Source organism: Rhipicephalus microplus, unplaced genomic scaffold (genome assembly GCF_043290135.1).
Source record: "Rhipicephalus microplus isolate Deutch F79 unplaced genomic scaffold, USDA_Rmic scaffold_19, whole genome shotgun sequence".
NCBI classification, from domain to species: domain Eukaryota; kingdom Metazoa; phylum Arthropoda; class Arachnida; order Ixodida; family Ixodidae; genus Rhipicephalus; species Rhipicephalus microplus.
In genome coordinates, this window is record NW_027464592.1 from 6721401 (window position 1) to 6743007 (window position 21607).

Consider the following 21607-nt stretch of genomic DNA (forward strand, 5'->3'; position numbering starts at 1 on the left):
AGAATAACTTCGGTTGCCGCAAGGTTATAAATATGAAAGTAGATGCGCTTTCACATAACAACTGTTTATTGTGCCGACGTTTCGACAGGAACCCTGTCTTTTTCAAGGCAGGGTTCCTGTCGAAACGTCGGCACAATAAACAGTTGTTATGTGAAAGCGCATCTACTTTCATATTTATATATATATATATATATGCATACATATACGTCAGTCGAAGGTTGCAGGTTCGGATCCTGCCCATCCCTACTGAAACGTTCCGTAAGATGCGGAGACCTCACATACGGAATTATTGGAATATGGAAGACGTATGATGCGGGCTCCGCATAAGACGTATGATGCGGGCTCCGCATAAGACGTATGATGCGGGCTCCGCATAAGACGTATGATGCGGACTCCGCATCTTATGGAAAGGCGTATCATGCGGAAATTACTGAAATGTGTGCATGTTACGTGTGAATCTAGTGCAAAGCAATATAATGTGTAAATTGAATAGACGTCCACATCTTGAGTACATGCAATACTGTGTACAAATCACAATATTTCTTAAATGTGCATGATGAGGGATTGAATCATCGGCATCTTACTAATTGTTGTGATGCAGAAGCACAATTGCCTTTTAAATAAAATACATTACAAAACTTCTAAATTAACATGCTAGCGATCATAAATGGTGGTTACATTGCAACACATTAATGCAGTGTTCTAAGCAAGACTTAAAGAACTTATAAAGTTATTATTATCAATAGAGAAGCACTAATATACACATCAGCCCTGCTACAATCAATATGTTTTTTTATTTGTCTGTATGCTCCAGCTGTGAATAGTGACATTGCAGTTTGATCGTACACAAATGAGGTGACTGCACCGCAATTTCACGAGCTCCACCTAAGCCACAGGATTGTGGCACAATGTAACAGCAATTTTAGAACGAAATGTTTAAACATAAATAATAATCATAGCACTGTGAAAGTGTGGCGCTGTGTTTATCTCATGAATGCCTTGTGGAGATCGGCGAAATGCTGCTTGAGGCTCCGGCACCACTGTAAATTTTGAAGGTCACAGCGATAGAACTTATGTGTCCTTCATAGGCACCTGGAAATGAAAATAATTGGCACAAATAATGTCAGAGACACATGTTAGCACAATAGTTTACATGCATAAGAAATATAACACACAGAATGAAACTGAAATTTAAGACACACAATCCTTCATGTTATGCATATGTGAATAATAGAAGGAATGAGTGTATAAATTAGTTCTGCCACATCAAAAAAAACAGCATGCTTATCACAGTGAAAATAACTAGGTTGTCACGATTTTCAATGGTAGAGATAATTGATTATTATGTCCTTATGAAATTATGATTTAAACGCTTCCTGCACAGTAAAACTTTAGGAACTGCAAGTGAAAGCTCTCTGTGTTCATTTAATAGTGTGTGCATGTACATCTGCTGCCTTTATACTATACAGTTTGTGCACAAAATTGGCATCTTGAACAATTTTGAGAGTTAAACCTAAGCAACTTATGAAGGTTTAAATCCCCATGAAAGCAAGCAGGACCAGGCAGGTGCCATTAAAAATCTGTGCAAGCCAGATAACTATAACCGAACTGCACACATATAGGGGAGCAAGAGTAACAGTAATTCGGCTGCTGACCCGCATGTCGCGGTATCAAACCCCGGCTCCATTTCCGATGGAGGCAGAAATGCTGTAGGCACGTGTGCTCAGATTTGGGTGTACGTTAAAGAACCCCAAGTGGTCGAAGTTTCCAGTGCCCTCTACTACGGCATCTCTCATAATCATATAGTGGTTTTCGGACGTGAAACCCCACATATAAATCAAGAATAACAGAAATAAACTGCCAACAGAAAAGTTGGGTGCATGTACTATCTGTAAGTGCTTACACCTTACTACTTACAGCATGCTCATTTCATTTTAAATACCGATATTGAAAATAACTGCTCTATTAGGAATGTAAAAGGTAAGGTAGAACTGAACGACTTTACAAAAAGTGACCCTATTATGACATCACGTTTTCTTATAACAAAATTGACTAAGACTCTCAAATAATATTATGCAAGGAAAAAATCTTCAAAACAACAATCAAGTTCGAAGTCATAATTATTTATATGCCTCCTATGACTATAACCAAGAAATCGACCTCAATATGGCTAATGTTAGTTTTTAAGGCCTATGTTCACTAGACAATGAACTATACCACAAAAAGCACAGCGTTCAGGCAAAGCACCACACAAAAAAAGAAAGCAGTCCTTTTTGTTTTTACCTACAATGCCTTTAAAATGGTATTTTTACCTCTACTTTCCACTTTTTATCTAAGTAACTGGTGTGAAACAAGTTAGCTGAAAATGCACTGTGCCTCCAAAACCTGTTGGTTGAATCTGAATTTTAAAAAAATGGTGAAGTTTGCACTAAAATAGGCTCCACAAGCCTTGGAACAGTGAGACTACATGACTCTTAGGACTACTTTAGTTACTTGTATTTTGTTTCTGGGCCTAAGCATAAAGACAAGGGCTTAACTGAATTGCTGCTAACAAACAAATGCTTTCGAAATTGCCCGAGCATCAAAGGATGCTCAGCCATTTGTTGTTTTTTGCACTGGGGTATTCTACACCAAACATACAAACCATGCTGCCTGGCGACCATCACAGATGTATAGTTTAAAAAATGATGGTAATTTACTCTTCTGAAAATAGTTATTTGCAGAAATGTTTTGAAGAGAAAAGAGTAGTGGTCACGTGGGTACCTTCAGAATTTCGCAGAATGTCGTGCGGGTGTTATTTGTGAGAAAAATTTCAAAGTACCGCTTTTTCTCGCAACATCAAATTTGATCTACATATTAAGTAAAGATGCTTCTTAAAGTATTTGAAGTCAAGTAACATTAGTGCAATTTTTCTGCTACATAGGCTTTGAAGAATTCCGCCAAACTGTTTATCGTTTGCATTTCTTGTATGGCAATACTGCATTTTGTATGAATATTTGAGCCACAAATACTCACTGCACAGAAGTTCTATTTTACGAAAAAAAATAATGTTAGGTCCAGATTACAAATATCACTATATAATCATTTTTGTCCACAATGAGATGCAATTTGAGCTGTGTGTTTGTCTAATTGAAAATTACTTTTATATGTAAGTTGAAAGCAAATAAACAGTTCTTGTTACATGGCAAGTGTTATCATTACAAATTTTGTTTAAATGAGGAAAATGATTTTTGAAGTCTCCTATTGAGAGCCATGGGGAACTTCGGAACGGAAGCTGTCGTACATCAAATGCAGAAAACAGCCATCATAAGAAAACTTCAAAAATTCATTTCTACTTTAAGACAAAGTGTAATCATATAACTTGCCATATAAAGAGAACTGCTTCCATGCTTTTGATGTGGCAAAAAACTTGCACTAATATTACTGCTGAGCTTCATGCACTACACACAAGCACCTTTACTTAATACCAAGACCGAATTTGGTGTAGAAGAGGCAGTATTTTCGAAACACTTTACTTTTTACAAACAACACCCAGACGACATCCTGGGAAGTCCAGAAGGCACCAACGTGGCCTAATATTTTGTTCTCTGCGATATACTTTAGCATTTTGCTGTTTTCAGAAAAATACAGTAAACGAGCACAATATTTTTTTTTTCAAAACACATTTAGGACGGTTGGCAAAATGGCTGGGATGTTTGATGCGTAATTGCCTCACTGCCAGCATTTATTCTTCCGAAGCTCAAGCTATCACCTCTCTGTTACTGCCTCCCTCACATACAATGCCTGCATAGGAAAGAAAAAGAAAGGCAGGTCTGACAAAGTTCACAAGGCAAGATATTTTCATGTTGGATAAATTCATTACCATAAACAGCAGCAAAATAACATTCATTTTGAGTAGTCCAAGACACAAGCTATATACCAGCATACTAAGAGCCAAGCACAAACTTTTCAATTGAACATGTGTGGTGATAGACAGGAAGCACTTATTGCAAGACTGATCAGTCTGTAATTAACTAAATGATGTACAATGCACTGTTCAATCCAACACCACATAGGCATCTTTGCTATAGCAAAGCCATGTGTCATTGATTCATGCACTAGATGGGACAATGCAAATGTAACAAAAAAGGTGAAAAAATAAAACAAGGGAAAAAAAAGAAAAAAGGGGGGATGCAAAGTAGGAGCAGTGTAGCACTACTTTTACTTTGCATTCCCCTTTTCTTTCTTCTTTTTTCTTCTTTTCTATCATTTATCTTTTTTTTGCTTCCCTTACCCCCAACCTCCAACAGGAGAACACTTTGTATCAGCGCAACCTAACTTGAAAAGAAGCAAGGGCTGCACTCTTCTGCGTTATAGGTTTTTTTTTTCAGACAAACATTTCCAACAGGCACACACGCCTATACCAATAGATGATGTCATTACTGACCCAATTTAAACTAACACGCCAAGGATGACAAGGTGACTTCTAAAAATAGGTCCTCCTATCGCAACATCGGCCAGCCTGTCTGAAGCACTTCTACTGTTCACCCTGATTACCCCACTAGATGTTTCCATCTGTCGACTCACATCTTCATTTTGGATAACACTAAGACGAGCTTACATTGATGAATACGCAGGAAAGTTTAGTGATGTATCATGTATCAGATTAAGCAACTCTGTTAAAAAATTATTGATAGCTTGCTTCCAGGCTTTTTATACTGTAGCCTGAAACTTCGTAATGTCTTCTATGCACATGAACCAGATTGACAACGTAATGCACAACATGCTTAAGAATACTGCGAGGAACAAGATGACAAAACGACCAGCCACCCAAAATTTTCGCTGTACATGTTTATAAAATGTTCATGTACCCCAAACGAGGTGCTTATGATACAAGCCGAAAAAACCTACATGTAGGGCCTCGGAGTCTTCTGGAAGTAGACGTGTTGCATTTTTTCTGTAGAGGGCTTTACACCCATAAGTGAGGAACAAAACTCCTGTATAATGAAGAATGTTGACAGCTATCAGTTATAGAAAAACCTAATGCAGCTAATGTTCCCCGACACATCTGTACATTTAGAGAGGTGACGTAGCTTCTGTGATTCTGGCAGTAACTCCAACAGGACCAGTGCGAAAATTGGCACTACTTGGCTAGACAAATGTCCAAACATGCCTGCCCGACTCCCTCTAGCCATCCTGGCTGAATCTGACACATGATTTCTTAACTGCTGGCTGGACAAAAACAAAACCACTGAAGCACTCACAATACACAGCGTGAAGTTCCTCTGGAGTGGTCAACTTCGTCTTCTGCGATGAAAGAGCAGCACAGTGTACTGATAAGGCACTCCTTGCAATGGTTTTCAATGCCACACAGTGACATTGCTGTTTCTGTCGAAGAGAGCTTCGGGAGCTTGGAGGGTGCTTGCTCTTTTCTGGGGGCTGCTGCCGCTCCTCGTTTTCTGCTCAAGGTCAACCTGCATAAAGTTGTAGACGAGGCTTTAAGAGTTGTATATAATGATATACAAATTTTCGCTGAACACACATTTCCTCGTGGCACACTGAGGAATTTCTTATAAAACTTAAGGCCTGGCATATGCAAACATTTACAATCGATCCGAAGATGCACTCGACTCTAAAGAAGCAAGTTTGTTATGTAGTGTATATAAAGAAAGGTCATTCAGCACAACCACAACTACAGTTGCACACGAAAACGACATTTTACACGATCCTGTTTATTTACATGGTCCATTTTATTTTATTTACACGGTCCATTTTACACGGTCCTGTTTTACACGATCTGGTCTGCATGAACTCTTGAACCGGGCACCATATAGATTGAAAGACACACACAGACTTTGAGACAAACCTAGTTTCCCGTGGAGCACCCTCTTGCACTATAACAACACATCTCAATCTAGTTAGTTGGTCAGAACGAGGTGAAAACAGCTCGCACTTGAAAAGCACGGGCAGAAGGAATGACGCCTGCACCCTGTGCTTTCTGTACATTCTCGTTGAGGGTGCAGTTTTCACCTTATCCTTATGCAATTTCGCATTTATAACATTGTTCACTGTATAATCTTTGTGGCGTTAAAGTGTGTGATACCGTCATGTGTATCCCATGTAATTTATAAAAATAGAATACAAGATAGCTTGATTCAAAAATAACAAAGTGCATCTAGCGCCATGTCCTGTAGCCATTCTTTAGGCAAGTGGCAGAATGATTTATTCTTCAAAACATATCTTACTTGTAACCACTACAAGAGCTAACTCGTACACTGGCACATTCTGTTTGCCTCTTCAGATTATAAGGTACCTTTTTAAACCAGAAAATCTTCAAGAAGAATAGAAGTGTTGTAATTGTGAAGAAAGAAAAGTAGAAGGAAAAAAAGATATTGATTGATTTGTGGGGTTTAACGTCCCAAAACCACCATATGATTATTAGAGACGCCGTAGTGGAGGGCTCCAGAAATTTGGACCACCTGGGGTTCTTTAACGTGCACCCAAATCTGAGTACACGGGCCTACAACATTTCCACCTCCATCGGAAATGCAGCCGCCACAGCCGGGATTCGAGCCCACGACCTGCGGGTCAGCAGCCGAGTACCTTAGCTACTAGACCACCATGGCGGGGCAGGAAAAAAAAAAGATAACCTGCCCTGTACAGGGACCGAGCCTGCGAACTTCGAATAACATGTCCGATGCTCTATCAACTGAGCTACCATGGCGGCTATCCCTCTTCCATTTTGTACGGTATATATGTGCATTTATACATGGAAGAGTCAGTCAGCGCTGCCTGTTACCATTATGGCGAGTATGGGACACCTTTTTTTTGCCTACTGGCAATTACATTACGATTGCAATTACGTTACGATTACTTCCAATATCCCTATACTTCTTTGGCAGCATTATGCATCTGTCCGTTCTCAGAAAATCTGCTAGTCACAGGAGGAGGCAATAGTTCGCCCTCCCACCTAAATGCATGTACTTGAATACATGCACAACTGATAAAAAAAAACAAGTCACCGCTAAGATTACTGAGATTCACTGTTTCAGATTCATGAGTAAAGGAAAGAACTATAAATTTAAGGGTTTGTTGTCTTTGTTGAACACATTATAATGAGAACTAGCAGACAATGATGCCAAACAAACTATAGGTGATGTTATCAAAAATAACTTTAACAAAATTGTGAAAAGAAAAGTGAACGAAAACGTAACTTGGCGGCAAGTTACTAATGGGTTGACATTTTTTGACAATTGAATTGACATTACTTTTTATAACATCCCTATATTTTCCTGAGTAATGTTGTCGGGTAATTCTCATTATTAGAGTGGTGAGTAGGCTGACAAAGAAAGTATATGGCATTGATACTTCTTTTGAACACCTAAAAGTTTGAGGAACTTAAAAGAGTGGAAGCTACTTTGAGTAGACCCGAATATTTAGTTGGAGCGAAAAAAAAAACGTACACACATTTTTACCAGGCTTTTTAACCTATTTTGAGACATAGAAGTGTATGCTGCCAGTAATGTTAAGTACCATTACTTTTGTCACACTATGCACTGTAGCAGGAGTAGTTAGAGTGGTGATAGTGAAGGATTAATCAAGCACGCCACCAACTGCGTTCACATCAATGGTCGCGTATTTTAAAAGTAAACCTGCTGTATAGTAAAAAAAATTTTAGAGCATTTATGATTTTATGCAAATCAAGTTAAACCGACTGGGTAAGCAAACCATTTGCATAAAATCAAAAGGCATAAAGTGATTCATGTATTATAACTATGTGAACAATTTCAGCAATGCAGGGCAAAGTGACAACAGTTCTATTAAAAACCCCTCTCATTATAACATGCATGAAAAGCACCACACCAGAATATTTTATAGTGCATGTAATATCGAGACTACTAGACTGTCTATTGACCTTTTAGAAGAAGGGTATCTCCTTCACATTCGAGGGGCAACCACTTAGCCTTTTCCTGAGCTTTTCTGTGAATATTTCCTGAATTTCAGATATCATTAGGATTGATTTAGAGTAAACAGATTTTGCTTACGCATTGAAACCTAGTTCTGTATGTAACTGCAATTATGGGTGCCAAACCATCTCCAATTAATTTTTAACATTTCACTTATTTTTAACTGCAGCAGCACAACTAGCTATGGGTACCCAAAAAGTAGCAAGAAACAATACCTTTACCTCTTTGAGCCTTTTGGAAGTGTTCAGCTTCTCAGTGCTCACCTTACAACATTTTTTTTTAAATACGTGTTTGTATGCCCACTGCTCTTGCTCCTTGTACAGTGAGGAGGAGCGCATGGCAAGAAGATACAAGAAAGAAGCATAGTGAAAAAAAGCGAAATAAGCGAGGACCTCTTTTGTATCGTACAATGTGTGTAACATTACTATTGCGACCACATATAGACAAATTATCACGGCTATGTATCCATTGTAGAGTCATACACAGCTGCAACACCACGACTAAATTTCAACCTTGTGTTGGTTTAGGATCCCTTTATAGTGGCTAGCTAATGATATCTGCATTTGTTTGGCACATACTAAGATGCAGTGAAATGTGATATGGTAATCTCATTTAGAATGCACGTCATGTGGCTTCATTGTATATGTGGCTACAAGTAACTCTGGTTGCAAAGCAATATGGCAGAGCCTAAACAGACGTCACCGACCACTCTAATCTGAACTTGCCTTTGCTACTTGCCCATTATCATCCCAGCAAAAAATGAATAATTGAATCTCTACAGATAAGTGCTAGCTTATGCTAAGGACCAAGTATGAAGGGTGTTTTGTCATTATTGAGATCAGTTATTTGTTCAAGAACAATTACTGTCAAACACAAATACATTGCTGTCGAAGCATCAAGACTCAAATATAAAGCAAAAAGAAGTGTCTCTTTAAAAATTACAGGCCACAAGGCAAGATAAATATTTGATATACTTGGGATGTAAGGCACGCACAAGAGGTGCTGCCATATTATACTTTTCCTTGTGTTGAAACCTGCTTGCTTTACTCACCCAACACATCTGTAAAGATGCCGTGAAAACACCAAGGAGCTGATGCAACAAGGTTGAACACATGTCCAGGGATTCCACCATTCCTAAGCAGCTCTACAGCCTCCACAGTCCTGCAACCATTTGTAAGATAAATATAGTTCTACCCAAAGTTCTTGGTTTACTGACACACATGCAAGACGCATAACCACTCTATAGGAAGTTTGCATGATAATGCGCTGGGTAGCAAAACGGATGCCAATATCAAGTATCCCGGCCTGCCGCTACTTTCTTTCCGTTCTTAATTAATCAATCCATGGTTATTAAATGTTCCCCCAATGTGAAGTGTGCTGGCAGTCCGGTGAAGAATTGCAATGTATTTAGAACACAGTCCCATTCATGGCAAGTAAGCATGCAATAGCGTTTTGTCAGCTCTTCGAGAAAAGAGCATGAAGTTTAGCTAAAACCCATGTTTTTTATAAACACCATTCAATTTGATATAAAAGTTGTGAGCATTATGTAAAGGAACACGGATTCATGTTTAATCAATAATTTTTTATAATGTACTGATATGAATGCAACTAACTGAATATGAAACGATCAATTTTGCTCGAGAATTTAGAGTTATGAACACTATCGCACTTGCCTGGTGCATCTTGTCCAAAACAGCGGCAAGATAGGCTAGTTTATGTAGGTGAGTAGTAATGAGCAGTGCAAAGTAACAACAAGAAACACCAGTAACAACAGTATGGGGCAAGCACAGACTGCCAACTGTAAATTTATTACACAAAAGTTCGCCTGAATATCAGTCAGACAACTTGTGCAAATGAAGGTCCAGTTGGGCATGAACAAGTTACGAAATCAACAATGCCTGCTTTCACTAACAGGACCCTCATTCACATAAAGTATGCAGCGATAGGCCCCTACCGAGGTACGTCACAGCATGATGTCACTGGCACATGTAAAAGGTGTGGCTGGAAAAACACTCCCGCTGGTGGCTCAGCCCGGTACAGTCGTGCGGTGTTTGGGGCAAGTTTTAATTTTTCAAAGCTTACACTTCACGTTACAATGTCGAAATTAGCTGTAGTATGTGTCAGCAAACATCCAGCTGTGTGGTAAACTGTGTAGTAAAATATTTGCCACGCTGTCTGTTTATCTTGAAGAAGTGAACACACGTAGTGGCCTGTGCGAGCAACAGCGGCATAGTCTTCAAAAATGTGCACTGTTGATTGCGGCATGTAGTGTGCATTGAAAGGTATTGAGAATATCGGTTCAACTAAGAATACTGAGTGTGGTGTGTGCAGTGTCAATAACAATGTGTCTTGTTTACGAAGACTAGCACTCATGGCAGGGACCGGTCGATGAAAAAACTTGATTCGACATTTTAGTCAAGGTAAATATGCGCTTGACGTGACCATCTGCGAGTGGGTACATCTCGGTGTTTGCGCTGTGTGCAGAAAAAAATTGCAAGGTCACCGGGCTGGAAGATACCATTTGCTGAAGCTGCATGTATGAATCGCCCCGACGAGTACGCAAGCTCAATAAAGGTATAACTCGTTTTATCGAAGGCCTCATATTTGTTCATGTAATAAGCAGAGATTCTTGTTTCACATATACTCAGTACCTTTACCGCTCGATATTCATGAAGTGACAATGCAAACAACAAGTTTGTGTGTTAGGTCCTAAGGGAGCAATGTAAATATGCAAATAAGTTGTAGGTGTCAGATGCAGCGATGTAACTGCACAAAAGATTACGTACATATTAGGCTACAGGTTTAGAATCGCATACATCTCGGTGGTCTATCAGGAACGTCACAAACAACTTCCTTGCCAACCAGCCCTTGCACAGAGGGAGGGAATGGCTGGCACGGTGCTCGAAGTGACGTCACACTATTTGCAAACATAGAGAGGTTTCTTACTTAGGCAACATTTTGCACAATATATTTTTTAGATGCAAGACTGTACTCATCCACATTGATCATACTGATGTCTTTTGTTGTTACTTTGTGCTGTGAGTTACTAGGCATTTAGTCACCATGATCTTTAAAAGCTAATTTCAGTGTTCTCTCTCATATTGCTGACAACTTTGTTGTTGCATAAATTGGGCAAAAAAGCAACACAGAAAGGCTGTCACAATAAATACACCAACATGGGTATTCTCCTGCAAACAAAAGTCGGCATTGGTCCTGTCATTACCCGTCTTCCTTCTCTCTTTGCCTTGTTTGTGCTGAAACAGCCAAACACCTGATGAGTTAGATGAGAAATATTAACGCATCAAAACTATAAGTGCTTGCATCAGCAACTACACAACAGCGTGATAACCGCACCCCTGCCACACAGCAGCGAAACAAATTTTGAACATGCTGGCAGTGTATTATTTTATAAAAAGCAACTCTGGCAGATTACAAAATCTCACATTGTGCATGCAAGTTTTCTTCAAAGTCAGGCGTACAATGTAGGTGCTGGCCGGTACATTATTAGTTACAAGCAAAGGCGTCTTGCAGGTACACATGCAGATTGCACGAACACCTCTCTCTCTCTCTCTACACTAGGCACACACATTATATCTTTCAACAAGCACACGCCACTGTTTAGGGGCATAATAACGCTCTACCGTGAACGTATGCTAAACAACCCACTTATGCGGTTGGCTAGGTGAATCGAGCCAAGTTACAAAATGTATCGCCCGCGAACGTAAACAAAATGCTGCTTTGCATGAATTGGCACTGCAGGCTTCGTTTAATCAACAACGTAGCAAGCGCCGTGTGCGTCTTCCTCACTACATTGCACATATGAAAAAATCGATCACCATACACATGCATGTTGCCGCAGTTGTCTCGAATTAGCTCCAGTAAGGCCGCGCCGATGCGCCATGGCTCTGCTGGCGTTATCGTTGTCAAAGCGAATCGGCAACCGCACTCGCAAAGGCGCGTAAGGTTGCCGTTTCACGACGCCTGGTTCGAGTGCAACAACACACACTTGCACTGAGTGGCATACTTGGTCTACATAAAAAAGTGTCCCCCTTACCTTTAGTTTCTTTCACACTGTCCTGAGGGAAGCGACCACAGGCGTCAGCCGTCACCTCGGAGTCCTTCGAGCGCCCGCCCAACCCGCCGATTCCTTGGACGACTCGCACTTGATCCGCACTCGGACAACCGCGGGAATAGGGCGCAATCTTAGCACATCACACGAACGAGGAACGGCGCTTCCTTGCGTAAATTGAACATTTCGTGCTCTCGTGTGTAGCAGCGCGAACAAATAAGACACGCACCGAAACGGCATGCTCACAGAAACAAAGAAGACAAACAACATGTGGCTTTAGCTGTGAATGGATTTGACTTGGATAGCTGTGTGAGAAAAATAAAAAAAAAACTTCTGTCACTGCTATAAACTGAAAAAAAAATGTATGTTATCTGGCAAAATAACTTTAAAAGTGATAAACGGTTATTCAAAAAACAAGTTACAACTTATGAATATTTTCGCAGGTGTTTGTTTTGTTTTTGTTCTAGCAGACGACAGCCTCCTACTGCTTCTACGACAGACGTAGTGCGGTTTCACGTTCGGTGCGTGTCGCCGACGCAAAGCTCTACAGTAGTGATATCAGAGTTATCAATTCTCAATGAATCATAGGATGGCTACAAAGCAGTAACATTTTGACATAGTGCAGTACGCAATCTTTCAAGGTATGACATTTCTTTGCTCTGAAGCAAATCGAAGCAAGCCGGCCGGCGCAATCAGCTGATGTCGCCGCTACGCGAGGCATGGTCGTGCGCAATAGCGTCGCGCCCCGCGCTCCATTTTGTCATCAAGCGATAGAGCTACTAAGTGGAATACAGCTAGATGCAGGGATTAATGGCGTATCACTCTAATTCCCTGTGGTGGCCGACTCAATCGCAAGAGAGCCCCGGGAAACAACCTTCAACTGCTCAAGCTTGTGTGTGGGTGTAAAAATACTTGTTTTCATCCACGGCGGTGCAGCAATCTATAGTTGAAAGACATGCGAAAAGCATGTGACGTATATACAATCCCAAAACATATGCACACAACAATAGATACGATCCCATATCGTACATAAATATACCAACACATAGCGTGTAAAAAGCAAATTTATATACATAACTTAAACACCAAGGTATCTTCAGCGCGAATAGCTTACCAAGCTAACGCACTCAGTTCACGTACGCGAGCACAACTAGGTGGCGCAGGTTCGAGTCCCGCCAAGTTTAATTTTTTTTTGTTTTTTTTTCAACGTTTTTATTGTACTGCTATCTTTTCTAATGCCTTAGGTTCTAAAACAAAATAAAAGCAATATTGCGTTCAAGTACGTATGTGGGACTGTGTTTTTTGCGCAACAGTTATTATGATTTTTATTTTCATTATTAATTTTTTTATTTATTTTATAATATAACAAAATTAAGGACTAAGGGGAACAATGGGTCTGATTGATTGTGAAGGGACTCGAGAAGTGAGAAAACTCAAACCAAAAAATTTATTTGAGAAAAATTGAGCATTTCACAGCCGGACCAGTTTCTTCAAGGGTAGGCCCTAGGTATGCGCAAGACTTGCTATATGACTCATCTCAAGCTGTGGCAGTTGAGGGAAGGCAATATCACCGAGAAGCAGTTCCAAAATATATTTTGGTTGATGTTTTTTGATTCCTCCAAAATAAGGGCTGCACAATTGTGATCGAGCCAAACCAAGAATTGCGGGCACGAAGTCATCAGACAGAAAATGAATAATGTTGATTGTTTGAAAAATTGCCCTTAATAAAAGGAAGAGTTATGGAGTGCTACGTAGCTTAACTCGCAGTAGGAATTTTATGTATACATATAGATAGTTTAAAATGGACAATGTTGCACACACAGACATTGGTTAAATTTCTTTGCAGCACAGTTGAAGCATCTATGTAGAACTGAAGCATCAAGAGAAGCTCATGCGTCCTCACTTTATTGCGCTTTACATAGCTTGTATGCGTCCATGCAGCCATGATATGATATATTTTAAAGCATTTGTTTAACCTATAATCTTCTTATTCATTAAAGCTGGCCCATAAGTTGTGTCTTATGTAGCACTACAATTGAAGCGTAATCTGCATGGTGGTCTGAAACAATGCTTTTGACAATACCAAAACGACCCAGCTCTATACACGACCATCTGTGCATCAGTGATAAGCACCATTATGTGTTTGTACATATCAGTTGTGCTCTCATACTTAATTATTTTTCTGACCACTTCCTCTGCCCCTACCTCGTTTCTGTCGTGAAGCTGTGGCAAGTTGTGTATAGCTGTATTTATATTGTAGGAGCACATACTATCAATAAAAAATTATTTTTAGGCTACATGCAATTAGTTTTCATAGATTTTCATTTCTTTTGTCGGTGCTCAGGAGAGCTAAGCTCATGGCCGATATTTTAAAATGACATTTCTCTCTGCCAATGTTAATGAGAACAGTTTCATTAATATTGACAAGTTCATTCACATTGAATTTAGTTCTCATTATTATTGTTTCTACCAAAAACGAGCCCTTGAAGTTATGCTTTTTTTTGCTTGATTTGTTTTCGTGTGACAGCATGCAAGTAAAATGACAGTTATTGTCATTCCTTGTGAATGACACATTTTCCGTGCGACAGACTTTAGCACCTGGTCTTCTGCAGAAGTGTTATTCATTCTGGAAAAGGGCGAACAGCGGTGACTGACAACACAGACTAGGCTGCATTATTCTTTTGTACTATATATGTCACTGTGCATTCATTTATAACTTTATAGAGCTCGGATTTCCTGCTTAAAATGTGACAACAACTGTAGAGTTTCCACATTTTTGCAACAATCCACATGCCTTTCATACACTATTGCACATTTTCGTAAGCACCTTACAAAATCTGTATATTTTCGTAAGACCTTACATTCTGCATTTTCCTTATGAAAGCTTCTGTACACTCCATACACTTTCCTTATCCTTCCATCATGAACTCTCCGTATGCTCCATAAGTTTCCTTATGTTTCCTTATCCTTCCATATACTCCATAAAAAGCTTTCCATATATGCCATACATTTTCCTTATCTTTCCGTATACTCCATAAAAAGCTTTCCGTATACGCCATACAATTTCCTTATCCTTCCTTATACTCCATAAGAAGCGTTCCGTAAATGCCATACAACTTCCGTATATTTCCATAAAACTCCATATTTTTTCCGTATGTAGCATAAGGAAATGTTACGGAGTCCATATATTTTCCGTAAGATTTCATACGGAACGTTTCAGTAGGGATGGCAAGTAATCCTTTAACCCACTACTCTTTCTTCATATTTACAATATGTTTTTGTCTAATATTTTCCCGTATACTTCCCTTGGCATTATTGTCTGTTAGATCTCAATAATATTGTGCAAACCATGGAAAATTGAGCCCTTTAGTATACACTTCTTTCCTTAATCCATTAACGAGGTTCTCGTACTGGCGGACTTGTGTCTTTAGGTCGTATACGAGGGACTATTAGTCAGCTGCCCACTCATTATAACTTCACGTGCTACGTGATGCCAAACAGGCTAAAAAAGAGTGTGCCACACTTGCCGCCATGGCTACTGGCGTCGCTGACTGACACTCTCACGTTTAACATCACATAAAAACCCAACAAAGTGGCTGGTGGGATAGCTGCTGTGGTAGCTCAGTGGCAGAGTATCGAACGCGTCATTCGAAAGTCACAGGTTCGGATCCTGCCCATGCCATGTTATCTTTTCAGCCACTTTTCTTTCTTCATATTTACAATACAATTCAGTCTTCCCCTATACTTTCCTTTTGGCATTATTGTCTGGTAGATATTAATATTGTGCAAGCCTAAGAAAAACGAGCCCTTAAGTATACACTATGTTCCCCTAAATATATATATATATATATATATATATATATATATATATATATATATATATATGTGTGTGTGTGTGTGTGTGTGTGTGTGTGTGTGTGTAAGTGTGTGTGTGTGTGTGTGTGTGTGCCAGGCTGGCTGGACAGCTTAAGAGTTTTGCTGTTAAGATCAACAGCACGAGTTTGATTCGACGTGGCTTCATTTTGATGGCGGCGAAATGAAGCGCCCATGTAATTAGGTTTAGATGTTGGAAGGGGGGGGGGGGTGCTGACACCCTTTCTGAAGTTGTTTGCGCCACGTGGCAAATCTGTCTCACACAGCAGCCGTGTTTCGGGGTCACAAACATTGAGCAGTAGGTGGCGTTGTGCTCGCGAGCGCTGGTAACCACTACCATTATCATGGTTAGATCAGTAGCGGCGGCAGTAATCCCTCGCGGCAAGCCTTGGTGGCAGCTTGAGAGAGCTGAGCGAGTCATTTTGGCTGGTGGTGTTTGGTGCGAATGGTTGTCTCTCGCTGTGCGACCCCGGTGCACGGCACCGCGGGACGTCTGCAGAGGGACCTTGTGGTGAGTCTGGCGTTGCAGACACCGCCTTGCGTGTCAAGATGTTGAGTTTTGTTTAATATTGTGTGAAGGTGTCTTAGCGCGTTGACCACGGTTGATGTTATATTCTTTCGGCAGACAATATTGTCATTCTAAACGCAGTTTAGGAAATGGGCCCCATATTTACTTGTTATACTGGAAATGTCGTCGAAAGACGATAGTCTTGCGTCTGGAGAGAGTGAAGGAAGCGTTTATTGGATGTTCTGCGCAAGAAAATCAGTGAATGGTATTCTGCAGGTTCTGCGTCAGAGTGCCCCGAGCGTGCAGCAGAGGTGAACGAGTGCATCAAGTCACGTCCCACGTGAGGCATGAGCGTTATCTGGCAGTATCTTGAAACACGAAGCGCGCGGGGCGTGTGTGCCTGTTTCTGAGGTGATAAGGTGCAGAATGCAAGGCGACGGGTAGGTGCCACCACTGTGCTTTCTTAGCAAAGCGTCGGAAATGATGCGCTGTTATAATGCCTAAGATATGCGCAATTATTGCTTTTTCATTGACAATCGCACAAGTATAAACGCGGAGTTTTGAGCAATATTTGTGGGCGCTGCGAATAGGGTCGGTGATTTGGGTTACCGCTAGATGCCGTTTAGATTTTAGTGTAACGTTAACTGTGGACAAACAAACAAATCGACAGACAGACCAAAATTTTTCTATCGAAGTACCCGAAGAAAAATTATCATCATTAATAAATATGTATTGTTTTCGTTCGTTCCGACCATGTCTGCTATGCCCGTTCACTCCAAGAGAATGGCGCTCACGATATCGAGACCCCACAGGGTTCACTAAAAAATCACAGTCCGTACAAATGTCTGTGGAGCTCACTGTGATCACCTGTATCATAATTCAAATACCCGATCATGCTAACTTTTACTGCAATGTTATTTTGAGATGACATAGTGCTAAAAGTATTGTATGTTGAAAAACGTTTGACATTTCAGCACAATATGCACTTGAACAGCGGAGAGTGGTGAGCTGTTATGACGTGTTACACGTGATATTCGTACATCAATAAAAATGCCTACACAGTAAACGCAAGAATACCTACATAGAACTCAAAAGCCTTAACATGACTTTCGTAACGTCCTGCTGGTTATTTGAGCCGGTAACTTCTATTCAATCATGCATGCGAAGTCGATTTTACCTGCAAGTTGATGAATCGTATCAACACAATATCGCTTTTGGAAACTGTTGTGTTCCAAGCATACCTGTGTCACGAGCGAGCCTCGGAACCCGCGAAGGACCGGGTCTGAAACTGCTTCCAGATGTCGACTCTTCCCCTTCCCCCACTCGGCCGAAACGAGCCACCGTCGTTTCCCCCGGCAGTTCGGCCGCCGCCCTATCCGAATAGGAATAAACTTGTTTTTAACCGTTCGAGGCTGTCTGAGCTTTTTGGACTACCGCGACCAACGCGTACGTCTATGGGCCGACGACAACACCGGACATAACAGTGGCGACGAGGAAGTGGATTTGGACCAACGCTACGCAACGATATTGACAAGCTACAAGCTATGGCTACGCACGGGCTCCCAAATCGGCTACCCGAATTCAACGGCTCATCATGGTCATCGTGGTTTGGACGCCTGCAATTTTACTTCGAGGCTAACAATATCACTGATGCAGCAATGAAGAGGGCCAACCTGCTAACGCTATGTGGGGAGCAGACATACGACACAGTCTGTGCCCTGATTCAGCCACGCACTCCAGCAGCCGTTGACTACGACAACATCGTAGCAGCGCTATAAGAGCACTATGACCCAAGGCCATCGGAGGTCTACTGTCGAGCCCGCTTCCGACGGCGAGACCAACTGGAGGGCGAAAAAGTGGCCGAATACGTAGCGGCTCTCAAAAAGCTCGCTGCCGACTGCAATTTCGGGACGTTGACTGCGACAGCTGCAGCTACTGCGCAAGAGGGAGGATCGACTGCCACGCCTGCTAACACCACTATGCTCCCCTTGGACGTTATGTTGCGTGACCGTTTTGTGGGCGGACTGCGTGACGCAGGCCTACAACAACGCCTGTTCGCGGAGACGGGTCTCACCTTCTCCAACGCCTACGACATCGCCCAACGAGCAGAGAGCGCCGGTCACCAGCAGAGGGATATTCGACGGAACGTCGAGCCGGTGCATCACACCAGTCAGCAGTCAGGTCATTCCACGTCTAAGGCGAAATCAAGCAGAAAGACACAGCGCTGTTGGCGATGTGACGACATGCACGATCCCCAGGTATGTCGATACAAGACAGCGACCTGCAATTTTTGCCAAAAACTGGGACACATTGAAAAGGCATGCATCTTGAAGCGCAAACAGCTCGGACCGAATACTTCAGTGCAACGGAACAACAATGTTGACGCACAGGAGGGCCAGACGCAAGATACAAGCCGAACAGCACTAACGTCATCGGCACTATATGACTTAAACGCCGTTGTGAACCTCGGAACGAGACCGAAGATTACAACTGAAATTATGGTACACCAGCGCCCTATCAGGTTTGAAGTGGATTCCGGAGCAGCATGTACGCTCATCAGCGAGGACACTTTTCGCGCTACTTTGCGTTAGAACGCGCCAGCTCTCCAGCAAGACGACACGCAGCTGAGAACGTGGTCCGGACATTCCCTTCCACTGCTGGGCTGTGCCAACGTAGACGTGTACTACAACGGGCAGACCCATCAGCTCCCCTTGCCAGTCGCCCACGGCGGCCCCCAGATCGCTTCCAAGCGACAAGCTAAGGAGGGAGGAGATGTTGTGTTCCAAGCACCTCTGTGTCACGAGCGAGCCCCGGAACCCGCGAAGGACCGGTTGCTGAAACTGCTTCCAGATGTTGACTCCTCCCCTTCCCCCGCTCGGCCGAAACGAGCCACCGTCGTTTCCCCCGGCAGTTCGGCCGCTGCCTTTATCCGAATAGGAATAAACTTGTTTTTAACCGTTCGAGGCTGTCTGAGCTTTTTGGACTACCGCGACCAACGCGTGCGTCTTTGGGCCGACGACAACACCGGACATAACAGAAACAAAAGTATTCTATAATGAAAACTGTGTTGGCGTCTCTTCTGTTTTTGCCTATTTTATTCGCGTTGTTACATACTGAGTGATCATCCTATGTAGTGGAACTGGAATGGAGCATATCAATGCCTATACATGTGCCGGTATGTCTTCTCTTTTTATTAGGCAAAGTGTTGCGACGACCGCATATGCAAATAAAGGGTAGCTTGTGCCTCACATGGGTAGGAACTTGTCCTTAGGCTATATAGTTACCTAAATGGCATCGGGCACTTGAGCACTGGAGTGCGAACACTCACGAAAAACAAGAGCAAAAGGCGTTTGCCTCCTTCTTACCCTTATTTGCACTTCCCCTTCCGTTATGTACTACACTGCGAAAGGATTTACTACGCTTTCCTTTTCCATCTTTTTTTCTTCCCCTCAACTTCACCTTCATATCACAATGCTTCTTATGTTTACGGCACATACCTAAGCTTTATTCTATTCTCTTCTTCTTTTCCTGCTTCTCTTCCTGACTTGTATAATTGTGCGTATCAATATATGTAACTGTACAGCAATTGACACTAATTTAAAAGCGTGAGTTGTAAATGTCACGATTGATTTACAGTAACACCAAACAATCTCACTGTTTTGCCCACTCATCGCCACTTACTTCTTGAATAGGCCATAATTTTCACTTGCAGTAGGCCGAAACTTTGTTGAAGGTGACTCTGTGTATCTCTCTCTCTCTCTTTCTTTTCGTCCGTCGTCTTCTTGGCGCCTTTTACCTCCTATCATTAGGTGCAACACACCGACAACAAACCAAGTCGTTAAAAGATTGCAAATACCGCTGCCAGATTTTAACCGCAAATGCACTGTCTTTTGTTATACGGCCCTCGTTGAATGCGGAAGCATGATTGTTTGGGCCTCCCGAGACGTCTACCTTAAACATTGTTTAGGCGCTGCTACACACATATGTGTCATAAGCAACGTGCACCATCTCACATACCCGACTGACCTTCCATTTTCAGGTGTCAGCGAACTCACTCATGAGTTGACTCACCCGGAGTCATTATGACTCAAAGTGGTTCGTGAGTATGAGTCAGGGTGAATGAGCCCGAGTGAGTCATTTTTAGGTGAGTTTGAGTCTGAGTGATTCCGACAGAAGAAAACTTTCGTGAGTGTGAGTACTAAAGAGCGCGGGAATTGATAACTTCGGCGAATCTGAGTCCTAGTGAGTTCGAAGCACAATATATCTTTCTTAGGTGAGGCTGAGTAAGTTTCACACTTTTTTTCTGACCTATGACATAGGTCGGTAAAACTTATGGAACTCACTCAGACTCATTTATGAATTGTAATACAGGCTTAGGGACGTAGCTTGGTAAATCTACTCATGAGTTCACTGATTCGGACACACTCCACCTCAAATTCAGTCGTAAATCTCAGTACGTCCAGGTGAGTAATATTTTGCTAAGTTTGAGTGTATCCGGTTGAATAAAGTTTTCGTGAGTGTGAGTCAGAGTGAGTACGGCTCAGGAAAGTTTTGGTGGGTAGTATTTCGAGTGAGCCCAAAGCGCCAGATATATTTCTTGAGTGAGTCTTGGTGAATCGCTTTCGTTTGCCGACATATGTTCTTATCTACTTTTCTTCAGCAATACTATGAACCTTACCTGGATTAACGTTTTGACTCACGTCTACTCACACGTATGGCAAATCAGTACCGTTCATACATCATTTGAATATCTCTTACAAAAAAAGAGAAAGACTGGGACCCTTAAGTTTAGCCTGCAAGAGGTCAACGCGATAGGGTTATCTTGTACCGATAGAGTGCTTAAACCACTTAGTGCCTACATTTTATTGTATGATGTTACTAAAGAAGTTTAAGGGGTGGACTACTATCATCTAACGATAAAGCTTGAAGTTACTGGTGTCATTGACTCAGTGAAGCTATCGCATATGGCTGCATTCTGTGTAATGGGCTCCGCGCGGTGGTCTAGTGGCTAAGGTACTCGGCTACTGACCCGCACGCAGGTCGTGGGATTGAATCTCGATTGCGGCGGCTGCATTTCCGATGGAAGCGGAAATGTTGTAGGCCCATGTGCTTAGATTTGGGTGCACGTCAATGAGCCCCAGATGGTCGAAATTTCCGGATCCCTTCACTACGGCGTCTCTCATAAGCATATGGTGGTTTTGGGACGTTAAA

The 21607-nt window shown here is 41.8% G+C and overlaps 1 long non-coding RNA gene across 1 annotated transcript; it reads right to left on the minus strand.

Annotated features, from left to right (window-relative positions):
- Nucleotides 1-244: 244 nt before the first annotated feature.
- LOC142785198 (uncharacterized) lies at nt 245-12253 on the minus strand. Its single transcript, XR_012888867.1, has 4 exons — nt 12001-12253; nt 8998-9107; nt 5244-5453; nt 245-1092 (listed from the first exon to the last, which is right to left on the minus strand). It is a non-coding gene; the product is annotated as an uncharacterized LOC142785198 (long non-coding RNA).
- Between the last annotated feature and the right edge of the window lie 9354 nt (nt 12254-21607).